The sequence below is a fragment of the Lytechinus variegatus genome, chromosome 4 (assembly GCF_018143015.1).
Source record: "Lytechinus variegatus isolate NC3 chromosome 4, Lvar_3.0, whole genome shotgun sequence".
Lineage (NCBI taxonomy): Eukaryota > Metazoa > Echinodermata > Echinoidea > Temnopleuroida > Toxopneustidae > Lytechinus > Lytechinus variegatus.
Window position 1 is genome coordinate 29341139 of NC_054743.1, and position 10155 is coordinate 29351293.

Sequence of the window (10155 nt, forward strand, 5' to 3'; positions counted from 1 at the left end):
GATTCGATCAAGTACTCATTTCACCACCACAAGTGGTGTGCTACAAGGACCAAATATTCGAAGCTAACGAGCTTTTATTTGTACTGGGTGTGACATCTTGTGCTGATCACTTGACAATCAAGGAGCATGCTAGCGTGGACTATACTAGCAAGAAATGCAAAGACTCTACAAAGTCAAGGAGAGAGCAAGACTTGGATGAAGCATTCGAGCATTCAAACAGTGGGACCCATGTAGAACTGACTCATCATTGCACAACATGAGTGGGGTATCTGCTCCGGTGGTAACTGCTCATGAAAAAAGTCAATATCAACCAAGCAAGGTCATCAAGGTTACACATAATCTACATGGAATTTTAGAGGAAAATATCACAAGTTTCCTTTATTATTTATAACATGCCGGATGCTTTTTTGCATAACACGTGATTCCACTTCGGATATAGATCCACAGAGGGGAGACCTTTGAAGGACCTTTCAAAGACCAAAAATTGGCAAGGTCTTAATTTATACAGCAGTCTCCAATATCACTGAAATTTGTCATCTCTGTTGTGGAATGACTCAGAAAGACCCCTCAAAGAACTCTGAAAGACACCTGTCCTATAGAGATCTTTCAATGGTCTTTCAGAGATGTTTATGCTTTAAGTGATCTTTCAAAATTCTTTCCATAGACTTTGCCTGATCTTTCATTTATCTTTCGATGATATTTCAATGATCTCTCATGAGTCTTACAGTAATCTCCGTAAAAAGCTTGAGAGACTGCCGAAAGATCATAGAAAGACTAATAAGAACTTTGAAAGTTCATTGAAAGACCATTGAAAAATCATCAAAAAATAATTTTACTGTAAGACCACTGAAAGACTGTTTTGAACCGTTTCAAAAGTTTTGGGACTCACGAGGAACATAAAGGCCATTGAAAGATCTATCAGGAATCGTGAAAGACATCGGAGATCTTTGAAAGTTCATTGAAAGACCCTTGAAAGATCAAGCAAGTTTTATCGTCTTATAGCAGTCTTTCAGAGGTCTTGTTCTCTGTTGAATGGGGGTTTAACTGTTTGTGTGAGAAAAATCAAAATTTCTGGGTTTTTTTTCATACAAGGATGCTCATAATTATATATGCAAATGATGTAGATTTATTTACATTTTTTTATTTGAAGAATTATTAAATTTGTAAAGATTACCATGAGCTTCCGTTCAATTTATATTGTTTTCCGCACTTGATTTCAAAATTTTTGATTATTTTCCTCATTTGCAAATTTTTGATTATTTTCCTCATTGGCAAATTATTATGGCTAATTTGCATAAAATGCAAATTTTGTGATTTTCCTATGATTGTCTATTTAATGACTTTTAATATGGTATTACTTTCCTGTAAGGCATTTCCATATTCCAATTTCAATAGATAATCTACTTGCAATTTTTGAGGAATATGTCACCAGTGTGTTTTCTTGAATATTTATTACATGTTAGATACTTATTTGCATAATATGCAAATGACACTACAGACACTGAGCTTAATATTAATGTTTTCAACGTCCTTAGTGATAGCAGCATAGTAATTTCAACATTATTCAAATTTTCAAGCAGTCAATGAGAGAAAAATCACAATATCTTGACATTTTTTTCCATATATGGATGCTTATTTGCATATTATGCAAATGAGGTAGATTTGTTTGCATTTTTGATTAAAAACATTGATTAAAGTTATTTATCATAAATTTCCGCTCAAATGAATTTGTTTTGGACACTTAATTTGTAATTTTTGGACTATTTTCCTTATTTTTCTAACTTTTTATGGCTAATTTGCATAATATGCAAATTTCATAAATTTCCACACCTTGGATTTTTTGGGACTTTTAATATGTTGTTCAGGGGACCTTCCTGGAAAGCATTGCAGTGGAATATCAAGTGTTGCAATTAGTGGTGGGTCAAACCCTATATTGACTGGACTATTATTATTGGTGTAGATGAGGTTCCCCTGTTTAGACCAAAATAACTGAAAGTAAAAAAAAAATGGTCTTCTATTTTGTGGCAATGCTAGAAGTTTGAGAATTACCATTAAAATTATGACTTATTTACTCTTTTTTGTGGGCAGTTTAGGTGGAACCCTTTTTAGTCATGTACCTTCAATTCACCATTGGGTTTAAAAGAAAAATGGGAGTCAATAGAAACAATAAATTTAATACTTTTCCTTAAATGCATGGGCAAGAACTCTTCTGTACTCAAGATACATGTAGTACATCGGGCAATGCCTTTTCATGGAAAGTTCATTGAACTTTTTTCTTTGGTGATTAATTAGCAAATTTATATTTTATCATGTGACCAACTGCTGAATTATTTTATTTTGATTCATGTTCTCATCATTCTTAAAGATGCTCTCTTCTTTGTTCTTTTTCAAAATGATGTATTAAAAGTGATGTATTATCATCAACTTGCTCAAGAGACTTGTAATTTCCTCTTAACAAAGATGTCAAGATGTGCGTAATTATTACTGAATTATAAGTGGTCCTGAAATGATGTGCATGGATACTCCAGCGCAATTAGCGTCTGTTCACAAGTCTTTTGGTCATTTCACTTGACCATTTCAGGTGCTGTATTTTTCATTTGTTACAAAATTCAAGCACCATAATCAGAAAATGTAGTGAAAGTGGTCATCTTGATTGATGTCACATTGATGAAAATTTTTCATTTTGCTTACAATACTTGTATAGGGATTGTGATTTTCTGTTTGAAATATTCTGTCTTTTCCATACATGTCTGAAAACCTGTATAATTCCATTTCAAACTTGACCTACATGTAAAATGGAAATTCTGTTCTGTGAGAATAATATGTACATTGCAAATACATGAATTTTTGGGGGGGTAAATTTAATTTATTTCCCATGAAATGTAATAAAAGGACCGAGGTGTATTTTCTGTTTTAAAACAGGTGAAATGAAAGTCACTGTCCCTTCTTGCTAAGAATGCAAAGTAATTTAGGGAAGGAGGGGATGATCTTATACATAATATATTGACTGCTTACAGGCTAGATATTTTCAAGAAAGAGTTTTTTTCCCCAAGGATCAACCTGTAGTTTGCCCAGTGTGCCGAGCTGAAGAAAAGTAATATTTTCCTTAAAGGGAAAACAACAGCTTCTATAGAGTAAAAATGAAATGATATGAAAAACAGGTAGACCAGTTTCTGTTATAAATGTCTATTGAAATTAGAGTTTACATTAGCTTTATATGATGTGGTTCTTCTGTGTCTGTGTCATGAAACATGTATGTTTAGCTCTAAAACTTAATATGAGTTTACAAAAATGGTTGATGCCATGCTGAAGTACACCCAAAGGTCAAAACTGAAGTTGAAAATCATCCATTGGGACTTTACCAAATTGCACAAGAGCGCTGACTCTGTTTCAAAATCATGGCCCTTACCTCGATTACCAGGCCACTACTTCATCAGATGAGCTGTTATACCGGTCTCTTTACATTTATTATATAGCGTAGGTCAAAAACTGGGGGAGAAAATGGTAAAACAAATGCCCCATTGAGAACAAGTATTGATTGCCGATTTTCTCTTGAATATAAAGTAACATCAAGAGGTTTGAATTGTGATATTCAGAAAGTCAATTTGGGATGGTGATTGATGTCTTAATACCAGGCAAAGATTTGATTTCTTTATGGAGTGGATGTGAGTTGATATGTGTGGTAATGAGGGGGCCTGGTGCAGTAGAAAATGGGGTAGTGGTAGGGAGAATGACAAAGAGACGGAGTATTAGGGACAGATAGATGTCGGTGGAAGGAGAGAATGGAGGAAAGTAATGAAAAAAGGAGAGAAAATAAAGGCATACATACTTCTAGAAAGATGAAAAGGAAGAAAGAAGAAATACAGAATTGAAGGAAGAAATATACAGAAAGGATGGAAGAATAGAAAGACAGAATGAAAGATTGACACAATAGATGTTCCAGACCAATCAGAATGGTGGGAGGGTCAGAGTGAGATGAGATGAGATGAGATGAGATGAGATAAGATAAGATAAGATGAGACAAGAGATGAGATGAGATAAGATGAGATAAGATGAGACAAGAGATGAGATGAGATAAGATGAGATAAGATGAGACAAGAGGAGATGAGATAAGATGAGACAAGAGGGGAGGAGATGAGATGAGATAAGATGAGACAAGAGGAGATGAGATGAGACAAGATGAGACAAGAGGAGATGAGATGAGACAAGAGGAGATGAGATGAGCAGGGGAGGAGAAAAAATTAAAGTTTTAGAGAGATAAAAAAGCAGATGGAAAAGGAGAGCAAAAATTCATAAGAATAGATGACAAATTGATGTAGAAATGTGGCAAGGAGAAATGAAAGTATTTTTCAAACATCTTGATTTTTATTATTGATAAAATCTAATTTCATCTTTGTCTTTTTTTCTATTTTCCAACAGATATTGTAGCAGATTCCAGAAGAAGAATGATATGAGCAGACTGCTGGCAGTACTGTGTACCGTGATGATCATGCATACAGAAAGATTGGTCTTCAGTTTAAACTGCAAATATATGATATGGGAAGTACAGTTGTGCTCAAAACTAGTGAACCCCACCACAAAATACACTCCTTCATGCTGAGTGTTGAATGCAGACAACATCACAACAGTATTTGGCAAGCCCAGAGATACAAACTTTATTGAATATAATATATTACCACCTAACTTCACACTCAAATATCTTGACCATGGCAAAACTTGAACTTAAGATATGTTCATTTTCAGGTGGGTTCACTAATCTTTTTAGTACCACTGTTTAACAAGTTTTTGTTGTTATGTTACCTTGATCCAAGATGGGAAGGACATATAAATAATTGACCAGTGTCCTGAGCTTTTCAAATTCATAGATGTTTCTTCTTTCCTGAGACTTGTTCCTTTCAGAGTTACATTTGAATGCAAGGCTATAAGTCAATCTCAAGTCCTAATGCCTGCTCCTGATTGATCTTTTTAGTAGCATTTAATTGTAACATTTTCAACAAATTTTCCTACAATAAAATTCCTAATGACCTTGTAGAAAGAAGTATTCTTGTATTCTTTTATTGTGGTATGAGTGAAAGAACTATAAATTAGTTCATTCTCTGTACATGTCTTGTTGCTATGTCTGGCAAGCCTCATCTCTCAGAAAGTCAAGCATAAACCAGTCTCTTGACCACACGATGTTGACATTCATTTGCAATAGACGATGCCCTTCTAGATGCAAGCTTTGGTATGAAAATTTCTTTTACCCATTTCTTCGTCATTTGTGGCCAGATAACAGGATGGGGCGTTGGATCTGAATTATAGAAGTTTGCCCGAAACCGTATATACTCCTGAAAAGGATCGATTGTCAATCTTTCTTTGTCCTTTTCAGGACCGGTGTTTTCCGCAAACTTCCACAATTCTCTCCACCATGAAAACCTTTAGATATCATCTTACATGTAGATCTGCATTGTAAAATGTGAATGATATTTCCCTTTTAAAATGAGATTCTTGGTGTAAGTCACTGCCATAGAAATTGGACTAAATGGCAAGTGGGCTATTAAGTGGTAGTAAGACCAAATGGTTAGTGGATGAACTGGTTGTAGACAAACCGTAATGGATTAGTCCATGTGGGATGAGATAATTGGAAACTGGACAAAATGGATCTCTAGACTGAAAATCTCATATTGATAGACGTCTGTCTTTACAAACCAAAATTACACATTTATGCATGTCAGGTTGCTACTATACGCAATTCTAATGGGTCCATTCTGCATGTAGATTTAGACCACTATTAGGGACATCTTAAAACACCAAGGGTTTGCACCCAATAAGTTTGCAATCTAAGTTTTGCATTTATTTTTTTCCTTGATTAGCAGGTCTCAATTATTACAAAGAGAGAAAATAGAGCAGATAATTTAATACAAGAGAAAACAGATAATGATACAAATATTCATTCAACCCTAGGCTGTTAGATTTTGTAGGTTCAGTGTACATGTATTTAAAAAAGGATAGTGATTGATGTGATTTAATGGGGAATCCAACCCCAATGAGAATTACCTTTATAAAGAAAAAAGAAAAATCAGGAAAGGAGGTAAGGTGTACGAATAGTACTGAAAGTTTTGAATATTTCTGAAAAGTTCTAAAAAGTTACACTCTCTACGTCTGTGTGGATACCAAATAAGCTGCATTAGTGATGATATTGTGATGAAAGGTAGAATATGGACAACTCTTTATTTTGCTTCAAATGAAAGTCTTTTTGTCATTTAGAACTTAATTATAGTAATAAAGGGTACATATCAATGTGAATTTTTTTACTTTTATTGCTACCCCAAAGGTAAAATTGCTCAGGAGAAAACTGCAAATAATACCATTTGTCACAGTCTACTTGCCAAATTACCAATATGATATTATAGTCATGTTGATCCATTTCAATAAAAACACTTTCTTGTTACTCATCCTTTTTAAATGTTTAGTCATTGCATGAACTTTTATACATCTCTCTTTGGAAAAAAAAAACAACAACATACATTTGGCAACCCAGGTTGGATTCCCCTTCAATGAAGTGTTAATATGTAATGATACCTGCTTATTTCAAGCCACTCTTTATTTTTGCATGTTTGCAAATATACGTAAGTAGTTGCAAGGAAGTGAAAAAATTTCATGATTGTGTATTCAAATATACTTCATGGGATGTATTTTTGAATAATTGTTTTACCTAAACCTCTTACATGCTCCTACCATGGTTAGAATCCAAGATTTCCCTAGGAGCTTCCTTATTTTGGCTCAACTATCTGAATGAAATTTTTATTCTTCAGCATGTTTATTTCTCAATCTGTTGAAAACTGTAATTATGTGAGTATTTGTATTTATAGATCTCCAAAGCAAGATAATGGATGTACAGTAAAAAAAAAGTCAAATAAAATCACATTTTTTTGTTAGATTACCTACATTTACATGTCTTCTCATACTTAAAAAAAGGCTATTCATCCACGGACACCAATTCTTTTCATTATATGGAATTTAGAAATAATAGCATTGATCAACTACTGTGTATTTGAGAGATTGCTGTGTACAGTATTGTTAAGTTTTCTAATAAATACTTAGAATGAAAGTGATTCCTTTCTGAGAACATATTTTTACTTTTAAAAAAATATTTGTGATTATGATGAAGATGATGTGGTAGAGATGTTAATCTTTGTGATAGTATTGTTGATGATGATGGTGGTGGTGGTGGTGGTGATGATGATGATGATGATGAAGATGATAATGATGATAATGATGAAGATGATGATGATGATGATGATGATGATGATGATGATAATGATGATAATGATGAAGATGATGATGATAATGATAATGATGATAATGATGATGATGATGATGATAATGATGATGATGATGATGATAATAATGATGATAATGATGAAGATGATGATAATGATAATGATGATGATGATGATGATGATAATGATGATAATGATGATGATGATGATGATGATGATAATGATGATGATGATTTATGATGATGATTAATGATAATGATGATGATTTATGATGATGATAATGATGATGATTTATGATGATCATGATGATGATGATAATAATGATAATGATGAAGATGATGATGATAATGATGATGATGATAATGATGATAATGATGAAGATGAAGATGATAATGATGATAATGATGATGATGATAAAGATGATAATGATGATGATGATGATGATAATGGTGATGATGATGGTGCTGGTGGTGGCGGTTGTGTTGATGGTGATGGTGTTGTCAATAATGATAGCAATGGTGGTGAGTGTGATGATGATGATGATAAGGTAGAGAGTGTGATGGATTTGATAACAATAACACAAAAATTATAAAAGTTTGCATTGGTGCAGGTGACCGATGATGTCCACTGTGGTCATCGTTATGACTTAGATGAACGTGATGAAAATGAAGAAACATGATTGTAGTAATGGTGAGTTTCATGAATTGATTTCAATGTTTATAAATGGTGATGATGAATGATGATAGCGATGATGATTATGATGACTGTGATGGTGGTGGCGATGATGCTGCTGCTGATGATAAGATAATGATAATGCTGAAAGCCACAGTTGAACATGATACCGATGATGGACGCGAATATTTTGCCCATGAATATGTTCCTCATTAATCGTGACATTTCCTTATGAACTTGCTCTCGGGGCATACAATTTTTCGAAGTGATCGGTGAATGATGGTAATAATAAGTAAAATGTATTAACCATTGAAAATATCAACCGAGATAAAAGTGCCAGTAATCATTTATTTCAATAAGTGTATATCAATAGTTTCAAGACGCAGTCACCCTAGGGCCACCCCCCCCCCCCCCCCCGTCTCCCAATAAACCCCCAGCAAAGATCACTAAATTCATGTTCCCCAATTTATGTTTCGTATTGATCTCAACGCAAATAGGATGCGATCATTGTCCTCATAGATCTGCATCCAGCGCTCACTTTTCGAAGTGTGGTGCGAAAATTCAGCATGTTGTCGTTCGGTGCTTGAGCAAATATTACTCTAGCAATTATCGCATTGTAAGTATCGAACGATTGTGGTAGTCAATTGTGTTGTTTGATTTGGGTCTTTGTGCAAATATCCCTTCCCTGGTTCTTGTGGAATCGATACAGGAACGATTTTTTATACCATGAAACTTATTCTATCCTGAAAATTGATTTTGTGGAGGCAGTGGCGGAATGAAAATGATCCAAAAATCTTGAAGGGACCAGATATGACGTATCGGGCAAGATTTTATTTTCAAAAAGTTGCGAGCGAGCAAAAATTTAGCATTTCTTATTACAAAAATCCAATTTTGTTAGAGATTTTGACACAATATTAAAAAAAATAATGTCATAGTTCACCCTTCCCTCTTTCGTTTTTTTGGTGGGGTCGTGATTTTTTTTTTGAGAAGTGGGACACGAGCCCCCCCCCCCCCTCTGTTCGTAAGGCGTCTGACTAGACACATGGAAGTCCGATGTTCGATTCCCGGCCACGACATTAAAAAAAGATAATTATTCTTGTTGGAAAGTCATTTTATGATTTGCATTTTTGTAGAAAATCTTTCATTTTAATTCAAAACCAATTTGTATATGATGCATGACCATATGGAAGTTTGATATCGATTGTTATTGAAACGGTATCAAATCTCTTGATAAGTAACAAAAATAGATTAGGTATATATTCCAATATCACCATTTCATGTTGAAGATAACCGCGTCTTTCTTACGATGACTCAAGTTTGTGATATGTAATTCAATAACATTGTTAACATGAATAATCATGAAAGTATACTAGTACATCAATCAGTAAACAAACGAAGGAAAAAAGTAATACACAACTATTTCAGCATGTTTACGTGTTTAGCTTGGCTTTACACATAAATGAAATATAGCTACTGAAACAACTCTCTTCAACTTCTCGAAAATTGTATTGGCCTCTCACATGCTGAGTTTAAATGTGAATAGGTCTGATTTGTTTGATCTGTCTGCTAACTTCAGTTTATTCTTCACACCTGACTGACAATGTATGGGGCGTTTGACATTTAAACACCTAAATGGAATGGATTAACTGACGTTGTCAGAGCAGACAAATTGCAAATATAACGAATGTGATTCGAGACTTGCCTCAAAACGAATCCCCAATTAACATTATGGAAGTGAAATGACAGTTATAAATCCATATAACGTCCTTATCAAAATATATTTTCAAAATAGATTTTTTCGATATATATATATATATATATAGATATAGACCCACTTTCAAGAAGTTTAATTGAAAAGGGTTCTCATCTCAAAGTACACGATCCGTTTCGAATATTGAAATTCAACATGATCTGATATGGTTTATGCTCATCTTTTGTTTAAATTTCTTTACGTCTCGTATAATATACTGATTATTATTGATTGAAGCAAGGTTATCGAATATCTAATCTACCAAAAGAATGCGAACACCAAGCCAACGGTCATAATGAAGATGGCATCGCCAATAAATATGCATACATTGCTACCGAGGATGACAAGTGGATGCCAATCATTAGAGTGGTAGGGGTGGGAATTCTGCACCCTACAGGGGGTATACAATGTACCCATATTCAGGCAATCACTACATCACACACGTGCGACACGCCAATCAGGCATATTACT

At 34.1% G+C, this 10155-nt stretch overlaps 1 protein-coding gene across 1 annotated transcript in view; it reads left to right on the forward strand.

The window, feature by feature from the left end:
* Window positions 1–7094, forward strand: part of LOC121413791 (HIV Tat-specific factor 1 homolog) — a 45793-nt gene extending 38699 nt beyond the window's left edge. Inside the window, exon 10 of the mRNA XM_041606744.1 lies at window positions 4420–7094. The gene's annotated coding sequence lies outside the window, so the exon portion shown is untranslated. The remainder of the gene's footprint in view (window positions 1–4419) is intronic.
* The last annotated feature ends 3061 nt before the right edge of the window (window positions 7095–10155 follow it).